The sequence below is a fragment of the Pteropus vampyrus genome, unplaced genomic scaffold (genome assembly GCF_000151845.1).
Source record: "Pteropus vampyrus isolate Shadow unplaced genomic scaffold, Pvam_2.0 Scaffold171, whole genome shotgun sequence".
Taxonomy (NCBI): Eukaryota; Metazoa; Chordata; class Mammalia; order Chiroptera; family Pteropodidae; genus Pteropus; species Pteropus vampyrus.
Genome location: NW_011888952.1, coordinates 1521492 through 1530365, shown reverse-complemented (window position 1 = coordinate 1530365; position 8874 = coordinate 1521492). Strand labels below are relative to the sequence as shown.

Below are 8874 nucleotides of genomic sequence, written 5' to 3'. Positions count from 1 at the left end.
GAGTTTCTATCTGAATGGTACCGAAAAATCTCCAAGACAGAATGCTGAGTTTAAAAAGCAAGCTTCATTTTTTGTGGTAGTTGGGGAGATTTAAATATGGAATCCATGTTAGATTATATTATTGAATTAGTGTAAATTTGCAGAGGTATGACGATGTTATTGTGGAGAATGTTATATAGAAGAATGTCCTTATTCTTAGGGGATATATATGCTAATAGATTCAGAAAATAAATGTCATTGATGTCTGCAGTGTACTTTTCAGTGGTTGAGGGGGACATATGTTAAGAGAGATGTGGGAAAATATTATTAGCGTATTTATGTAAATTGTATAGGAGTGCTTATTCAGTTCTTCTCTAAGTTTGAAACTTTTCAAAAGAAAATTAACAAATAGTACCAAAAAAACAAGGTACAGAACAATTTTAGCATGTTTTTTTAAACTCATGTGTGTGCTTATATGTTTATATGCTTTACATGCATTAACTGTCTCTAAAGGATATACTAGAAATTGAGAACAGAGGTTACTACTGGGGAGGAGGACTGCTTGGCTGGGGTCAGGACCAGGAGGCTTAGCTTTTGAATCTTCTACTACATACTTACATATTCTATCTTAAAAACATGCTCTTGGGTTTTTTTTAAATTTTAAACTCTCTGTCCTGTGCTCAGTCTTAGCATTGTGCCATCACTGGATAAATGAAATCAGAACGCCTGGGGGCCAGGAGACTACTTAGGAAATGCCTTCTCTCAGGGCAGATTTCTTCGATGGTTTCTTCCTTGGACTGTCCCTCCCCGCTGTTGATCTTCCTGTGGGTAAGCAGCCTGTGTGCTTCCTGCCCCTGCGTCCTGCCCCACCCGCATGGAGCAGCCCTTTGGCCTTGGCTCTGTGGGGATTTCATGAAGGCGTTTTTACAGCTGGTGGAAGGTGGTGGGTACACGGGATGGTCCTCAGAAGAAATAGGTGTGGGCTTCCTGTTTTCACTGTGACTCAGACATGTGGGAGAGCACTTCTGTGCAGCACTCTTAATAAATAACTTATTTACCGTGACACCGGTGAGACCCCTCAGTTGGAATTTAAGGCAAGAGGCACCTGATCCTTGAGGTTTCCTCTGTGGTGAGAACCAGAATTGATAGCCTTTTGGGTATGGCTTGTGGTGCCAACGACTTCAGAGCTGAAAGGGATTTACTTGAGGGATCCAAACCTCTCACTTTACAAAGAAAACTCTGATGCTAGACTTGGCTGAGTGGCACAGCTCATAGCCAGCCATATGTCCCTTGAGCCATCTCCCAAGGGTTCTTTCCATGACACTGCAGTGGCCTAAGAAGCCCACAGGGATTTAAAACTGAGGTTTTAGACTGTTATCAATTTCTCACTGTTTTCCATATTTTAAAACTTCATATAGATGGTGTCAAGTTGTATATGTATTTCTACAAATTGCTTTTTTTTTTAGCTCGAGTATATTTTTGAGATTTATTTGTGTTGCTGCATGTAGCTGCAGTTCAGCTATCTTCACCACAGCATGGTATTTTATTGTATACATATTTGAAAATCCATCTGTTCTTCTGCTGAAAGACATTGAGGTTGTTTCCAAGCTTTTGATACAAATAACGCCCCAACAAACATCCCTGTGCTTGTTCCCTGTGCCCACAATACACATCTTTGAAGGATTTGAGGATCTTGAGGATTTGAGCCTTTTCTGTTCTCACTGTCTCTACATCCTTCATTGATCAACACGCTGAACGAATGGTTGGGTCTCTTTCCATTGTAGGAATTCACGATTCATAAAAGTGGGTATTTATCTGCAAGACAGTATGTTGGTCTACTTCAGGTTTTCACTTTGGAGAGTGGAGTGTTAAAGTCACCTGGAAATTTTTTTTTCCTTCAAAATAAACTCAAGACTTGACCTCAGACCTATTGAAGTTGAAATTTCTTAGGGGTAAGAAAAAAGCTCCTTTGGAGAAGCTAGTTACTGAGGCTCTCCACTGATTTACCACACCAGCTATACTTAGGCATGCTACTCTGCAAAACCGAGTAAGCCACATCCCTCCCGTGGCCTTGTCTCACTAGTTTCAGTCACAGCCCCCTAGAAAGTGGGCAGACACCGTGGGAGAAAATGGCCTTTCAGCAGAATAACCATTGTGAATATCAGACACCACCGTGCTGCAGCCCTGGCCTTCTGGTTATGCCATTCGATTTCTGTCTCTGTCATCCCTTCTAGGCACCTGTGTTTATGGCAAGTTGGCTGATGTTTATATTTCTTCCTTCTGTATTGGAAAAGGCTTTTCCTCTTTAACTCTAGACAGTCAATCACTTATTCTGGTATCATGCTAGATACAGGGGTGACAAGCCCTGCCTTCAGTCAGATTGTGTTCTGGTGCTAAAGGCCACAAATACATGCATTTATAACCATAACCTGAAAATTATATAAAGGCCACTAGATACATATAAAGGAAGGGCATAGAGTGTCAAAGAGGGAATGATTCCAGTTTGGGAATCATTGGAGAAGACGTCACAGAAGAGGGACCGTTTGAGCTGTATCTAAAAGAGCTAGTAGGATTTTAACAGAGATGAACAATGAGAACAGCAGGTTCAAAGGCACAGGTTTTGCCTTTTTCGGGTAACTGGAGAAGAAGGTGAATGTGGGGATTATGCATAGAGAGAAGCTTGAAAGGTAGGAAGGTAGGTGAGCTGGAGCCAGGCTGGTGGGCATGTTGAATAGACTTGATCCTGAAGATGTGAGGGAACCAAAGACTTGTGCGAAGCAGAGGAGAGACATGGTAAGGATCATTAGAAAAGTGTCTGGCAGCCAGGAAAAGTGTGAGTTGGAAAGGGAGATCTGAGGCCTGATCAGGAGACAGGAGGAGGCAGTAGCAATAGAAAAAAAAAGATGAAAAGATGAATTCCAAGGTAGCTACCTTGTCAGAAGTGAGGAAAATACAGATTTTTAGACAGTAGGCAGCTTTGGTTACTTTTTCTGTTTCTACTCATTTTGTCAAACTGGAATCAGACCACAGGTAAATAGCTGCAGTATTTTTATCAATACCTAGGGCTATTAAAACAAGAGAAAACAAAATCGAGTGTAATGCAGATATAACTGTATAAACATCTAGGTAGAGGTCAGAATTTGAAAGAAATGAGCATCAATTAAAAATGTTAGAGTCATCCCATATGTCGTAATTTTCATGTGTTGATTTCGACATATGCTCTGGTCAGGAAATGAGAAAAATCTCTGCATTTGGAATCAGGGAGCCAGCGTTTAGTGTCCCGGCTCTGCCTCTTAATTATCTGTAAGACCTTTTGCAAGCCACTTGACCTTTCTAGTCTGTGGTCCCTTCCATCTTAAAACAGAATTTGTTGCCCGTGGATCGCTTTCAAACCTAACATCCTGCAGACTCTGCTGACAGCACTTTCGGCCTCTTCCCTGGGACATGTCTTTCTGGATACCATTTGCCTTTTTCTTTCCCAAGAAGAGGAGCTGCTTACTGAGTTTCTGTATACCACTTTCATAGGTCATATGATCCATTTCTAAATCTGATCCACTGAGACTATATGTGGCTATATTGTTATATAGGGGCATGAAAACTTCTAAAGGATTCATGGAGCAAGCGGTGGTGCACTTGGCCTTACCTTTTAGCAAATGGGGTAATATAAAGAGCCAGTGAACCCTGAGGAGTGATTATGCTTTAATTAGCATTCGGCTATGGAACAGGGGCAGAAAGGACTTGGCAAGACACTCTCAAGTGTGTGCCTACTTCACACCACTGCCCTGCCCTGCCCTTGAGTACAGTGTTATAGACCTGATGAGATAGAGGTTTCCCAGGCAAATATTTTTTGTACATTTGAATTCTAAGTTCAAATATTCTATCTTTCCATCCAGTTTGTCCATCTTTTTCTCTTTTTAATATATTAATTTTAGTTATTTTGAAGTCCTAGTCTGCTAAATCAAATAATATGAATCAGCTCTAATCTGCTTCTAGTCACTGTTTTATCGATAATCAGTCACTTCTTATAGTTTTGGGGTGCTGTATTAAGTAATTTTGTTATTACATGCCAGACATTATAAATAATAGATTTACTCCGGATTTTGTTATAGTGTTCTAAAGAGTGTTTAATTTTGTCCTGACGGTCAGCTAAATTGCTGAAGGGCACTCTGATTCTGTTAAGACCTGGTTTGAGCTTATTATGGCAGACCTATTTTAGTGTTCCCCTTACTCCTAGAGTGTGGTAGATAATCTTATAGGTGTCCTTTCTGGAGTTCTGATACATGTTTGGTATGTTCACCTACGTCTTCCACTCTGACTTGGCCCAAAATCCAACATCACCAGTACTGTCTAATATCTGGCATTTCCTCTCAGCCTTGGCTCTTAGTTTCCCAATATGTCGTTTTCTCCCAGCTTTTAGGAATCCCTTCATTCTGAAGTTCAGTAATTAGCCAGAGATCCAATTTCCACATAGATATCTGAGTGTTATATCTCTGGGTTTCCTCCCTAAGGTTCATCCATCTCTATAACCCTGCTCCCCAAATCCCAGAATCTTTAGCATTGAACTCTGCTTCGTGCCTTGTCCTTCTGTAAAGACCATTGTTCCCTGGTTGAGTTTTTGTGTTCTTTGCTCTCTAAGCCTGGTAACAATTATTTTATATATTTTGTGAAGTTATTATTGTTTATGGCAGGAGTAAATCTGATACCATATACTATATCAGGTTGGAACTGGAAGTCAGCATTTTGCTATCTTGGTTTCAGTTACATTTCTTTAGATACTCATTTTAAAAGAATAATTTATGGCTTATTTTAAATTTTTTTAAATTAAGTTTATTGGGGTAACATTGGTTGATACAATTATATAATTTTCAGGTGTACATTATCATTTGACATCTGTATATTCTATTCTGCTTACCACTCAAAGTCCAGTTTCCTTCAGCTACCATATGTTTGATCCCCTTTACCCACTTCACCCTTCCCCTACCTCCCTATATTTGACCCCCTTTACCCTGTCTACCTCCCCTCTTCTCCCTCACCCGATACTCTCTGGTAACCACTGGTCTATAGTCCATGTCTCTGTTTGTCCTATTCCTCTGTTGCTTTTAGGTTTATATCCCACATATAAGTAATATCGTGTGATTTTCAACTTTTTCTGTCTGGCTTATTTAGCTTAGCATGATTATCTCGAGGTCTATCCATGTTGTTGCAAATGGCAGTATTTCATCTCTTCTTATGGCTGAGTAATATTCCATTGTATATATGTACCACAGCTTCTTTAGCCAATCATCTATCGTAGGATGCTTTGGTTGCTTCCATGTCCTGGCCACTGTGAATAATGCTGCTATGAACATTGGTGTGCAAATATCTTTATGGACATGAGTTATCAAGTCTTTGAGGTACATACCCAGTAGAGGGATTGCTGGGTCATATGGTAGATCAATTCTTAGTTTTTTGAGGAACCTCCATACTGTTTTCCATAGTGGCTGTACCAATTTGCAGTCCCACCAGCAGTGTATGAGGGTTCCTTTTTCTCCACATCCTCTCCAGCATTTGTTATTACTTGTCCTGTTGATTATAGCTGTTCTAACAGGTGTGAGATGGTATCTCATTGTGGTTTTGATTTGCATTTCTCTAATAGCTAGTGATGTTGAGCATCTTTTCATATATTTGCTGGCCATTCGTATGTCCTCTAGGGAGAAGTGTCTGTTCTGGTCCGCTGCCCATTTTTTGATTGGATCATTTGTTTTTTTGTTGTTATTGAGTCGTATGAGTTCTTTGTATATTTTGGATATTAGGTCCTTATAGGAGGCATTGCTTGCAAATATATTTTCCCATTTGGGTGGTTGACTCTTTACCTTGTTGACAGTTTCTTTTGCTAAGTAGAAGCTTTTTAGTTTGATGTAGTCCCATTCATTTATTTTTGCTTTTATTTCCCTTGCCTTAAGTCCAAGGTCCTTGAGTTTCATTCCTATGTTTTCTTCTATGCATTTTATTGTTTCAGGTGTTATATTCAGGTCCTTAATCCATTTTGAGTTAATTTTGGTGTGTGGTGATAGACAACAGTCTAGTTTCATTCTTTTGCAGGTGGCTTTCCAGTTTTCTCAGCACCGTTTATTGAAGAAGCTTTCCTTTCTCCACTGTACGTTTTAGCTTTTTTGTTGAAAATTATTTGCCCACATAAATATGGGTTTACTTTTGGACTCTTGAGGCTTATTTTAGTTTTGATTTTAAGTTTACTTCATAGCAGTTTTGTTATTCAATAATGTTTCTCAACCTGTGGATCCCGGGTGCCTTTATCAGATAGAAAATTATTATTTTTTAGCAGCATCTTTATTAATGTATGAATGTTTTAATTGGCCTATTCAACTTTTGTGCTCACTATATTAAGAGATAGCTTCTTTGACATTTGCTTGGTTCGAAAATTGTGAAGTGTTTAGAGTCCACTCTAGTTTGACTCTGTATTCCTAGTAAGCATGGTCTCAGTACACCTTGGCAAAACTCACCTGTTGTCCTCGGTGATTCCTGAAATGGCGGCCACTAGAATTTAATTCCTTTGGCCCTAAGTTTTATCTCTTGTGAAAATTTAGCCACCTCAGGAGAAGAATGGCTGAGTAGGCTATGTTAGTCATTCACACCACTGGGAGAGCAATTTATCAGATCCCTTCTTGTGGAGCTAATTCAATAATTGGTGGGGAGAAGCTTTTGTGGTTACTCCTTGGTGTCTGAGGCAGTGAACTGGGCTATACAAGGTGGGAAATTATACGTAAAGTGGGAGGGACAATAAAGATAAACCTGATCATTTTAATCCTTCTCTAGGAGCTGGGCTCCTTCAGTTTTACATCTGTTTCCTCAAGAAGTTCTTAGTGCAGTGTGGTAGGTACCATAGTAATAAAGCAAAGTCAAAAACGTACAAATAGATTGATAATATAGAGTAAGATCTAAAATGATAAAGGTAGGATAGAAGGAGGCCAGAGATCAGTAACATTGGTTTCTTCCTTTGAGTGATTTGGGTGGCTGGTGGTTCAGGATGGAAGGGAAACTTCGTTATGTATTCTTTTTTTCCTTCTGAAGCTTGAACCATGTGAATATGTTATTCAAAAAAAAAAAATGATGATCAAGCATATTCATTTAGTTTTATCTCTTTTGTAATGTCCTAAAATGACAGTAAAGGGAGATATATATATATTACATATATACACATATATTTAACCTTCAAAGACAATGAGTATAGGAGAGCAAATTACAGCAGCAAAAAATTTGGCATCTGGAAAGATGGTCTGAATGTTTGTGTCCTCCCAAAATTCATGTTGAAACCTAATCCCCGATGTGATAGTATTCAGTGTGATGGTATCCTTTGGGAAGAGATTAGTCGTGAGGGTAGAGCACTCATGAATGGGATTAGTGCCCATATGAAAGAGACCCCAGAGAGTTCCCTTGCTCCTTCTGCCATGTGAGGATACTAGAAGATAGCCCTCTATGAACTAGGAAGCAGGCCGTCAGCAGACACCAAATCTTCTGGTTCCTTGATGTTACATTTCTCAGCATTTAGAACTGTGAGAAATGAATGCTTGCTATTTAAGCTGCCCAGTCGATGGTATTTTGATGGACAATAAGAAAGTTAAATTCTAAGCCAGCCCATATTTTCCACCTAAAGTTTTGGGAATTGGAGAGAGTAGGTGCATCTGAAAGTGGAAGTCAAATATGAGGCTTAAAACAGGAGAGCTGATTGAGATTCTGTCTTAAGCAATTAGATACTCAATTCCCCACCCTAGCTTTGCCCAATAGGATAACTGTCTCCCCTACTTCAGTTAAGAAACTGAAAGTTTACTTTGTGGTAAGAGTAAACAGGGTTTCTGGACAAGGACACATCAGCCAACGTTAAAAGTAGGATGTATCGTGCTAAAAACATGGAATTAAATGAATGTTTACATATCAAATACAGAGAGATCAGACCTTCTCCCCACACTAGACTCCTGTAACACCAATTATCAAGCTTAAATACGTTCTAGACAGAAGAAGGGATGATCCTTCTCCAGGGAATCTGACCAACCCAAAAGAGAAGATATCAGGGGTTCTGTGACATGATAGCTCAGCCAGATGACCCAAAGTGAAGTCCATGATAGATTTCAAACAGCTTTTGAGTACTTTCTTAAATAGGAGCCGAAACCAAGTGTTATCAGGCATCTAACTTGAAAGACAGACTATGAAGGGGCTAAAACTAAGTAAGGGTAAGAATACCCCTACTTAGACTATGAAAGACAGACTTTGGAGGAAACAGACTATGCCAGGAGATGAAAATTTTAGATACTCCAAAAAATTCATTATCGTTTATGTTCTCAGTGAGATAAAAGAGAATATTATATTCATGAAACAGAAACAAAGGCTATAAAAAGATATTTGGGTAATTTTTAAAAGCTCTCAAATCAAAAATATAAATTTAAAATTTAATAGAAAGATTAGACAATTAAATTCACAATATCTTCCAGAAACTAAAGCAACAGGCCAAAGAAATGAAAAATAGGGGAGAAAAGATAAGCAAACTAGTGGAGCAGGGCTATAAGTGCCAACATCTAAATAATAGAGTTTTTACAAAGAAAAACAAAACAACAGACCAGAAAAAAATAAAGTAGGAATTAAAGAAAATTTCCCAAAATTGAGAGACACAAGTTCCCAGATTGGGTCTGCTGACTATGCAGAACATTGAATGACATTAGACCAACAGGAAGGCCCATCACAGTGAAATATCAGAACAGTGGGTTCAAAAAAGATGTACATCTTAAAGAAAGATAAGAATCAGAAATCGGAATGGTTTTTGACTTCTCAATAACTACACTGGAAACCAGAAGTCAATGGAACAATGCTTTCAAACTACTATAAAGGAAAATTATTTCTAATCTA

At 38.9% G+C, this 8874-nt stretch overlaps 1 protein-coding gene across 1 annotated transcript in view; it reads left to right on the top strand.

The window, feature by feature from the left end:
• ATG7 (autophagy related 7) overlaps nt 1-8874 on the top strand; it is a 228405-nt gene that overhangs the window by 174689 nt on the left and 44842 nt on the right. The window lies entirely within an intron of this gene.